Source organism: Ptiloglossa arizonensis, unplaced genomic scaffold, assembly GCF_051014685.1.
Source record: "Ptiloglossa arizonensis isolate GNS036 unplaced genomic scaffold, iyPtiAriz1_principal scaffold0508, whole genome shotgun sequence".
Classification (NCBI taxonomy): Eukaryota; Metazoa; Arthropoda; class Insecta; order Hymenoptera; family Colletidae; genus Ptiloglossa; species Ptiloglossa arizonensis.
Genome location: NW_027478878.1, coordinates 212,381 through 213,897, shown reverse-complemented (window position 1 = coordinate 213,897; position 1,517 = coordinate 212,381).

Below are 1,517 nucleotides of genomic sequence, written 5' to 3'. Positions count from 1 at the left end.
CGTGTAACGTATAACGTATAACGTATAACGTATAACGTATAACGTATAACGTATAACGTATAACGTATAACGTATAACGTATAACGTATAACGTATAACGTATAACGTATAACGTATAACGTATAACGTATAACGTATAACGTATAACGTATAACGTATAACGTATAACGTATAACGTATAACCTATAACGTATAACGTATAACGTATAACGTATAACGTATAACGTATAACGTATAACGTATAACGTATAACGTATAACGTATAACGTATAACGTATAACGTATAACGTATAACGTATAACGTATAACGTATAACGTATAACGTATAACGTATAACGTATAACGTATAACGTATAACGTATAACGTATAACGTATAACGTATAACGTATAACGTATAACGTATAACGTATAACGTATAACGTATAACGTGTAACGAAGAACGTATAATGAATAACGTAAAACGTATGACGCGTTACATAATACGTATAACGTATAACGTGTAACGAATAACGCAAAACGCATAACGCATAACGTATAACGTATAACGGATAACGAATATCGTATAACGTATAACGTATAGCGTATAACGTATAACGTATAACGGGTATCGTATAACTTATGACGTATTACTTATAACGTATGACGTATAACGTATAACTTGTAACGAAAAACGTATAACGAATAACGTAAAACGTATGACGCGTTACATAATACGTATAACGTATAACGTGTAACGAATAACGCAAAACGTATAACGCATGGCGTATAACGTATAACGTGTAACGAATAACGCAAAACGTATAACGCATAGCGTATAACGTATAACGTGTAACGAAGAACGTATAACGAATAACGTATAACGTATATCGTATAACGTATAACGTATAACGTATAACGTATAACGTATAACGTATAACGTATAACGTATAACGTATAACGTATAACGTATAACGTATAACGTATAACGTATAACGTATAACGTGTAACGCATAACGTATAACGTATAACGTATAACGTATAACGTATAACGTATAACGTATAACGTAGAACGCATAACGTATAACGTATATCGTAAAACGTATAACGTATAACGTATAACGTATATCGTATAACGTATAACGTATAACGAATAACGTAAAACGTATAACGCATAACGTATAACGTATAACGTGTAACGAAGAACGTATAACGAATAACGTATAACGTATATCGTATAACGTAGAACGTATAACGTATAACGTATAACGTATAACGTATAACGTAGAACGTATAACGAATAACGTATATCGTAAAACGTATAACGTATAACGTATAACGTATAACGTATAACGTATAACGTATAACGTATAACGTATACCGTATGACGTATAACGTATGACGTATCACGAATAACGTAAAACGTATAACGCATAACGTATAACGTATAACGTGTAACGAAGAACGTATAACGAATAACGTAAAACGTGTAACGCATAACATGTAACGTATAAGGTATAACGTATAACGTATAACGTAT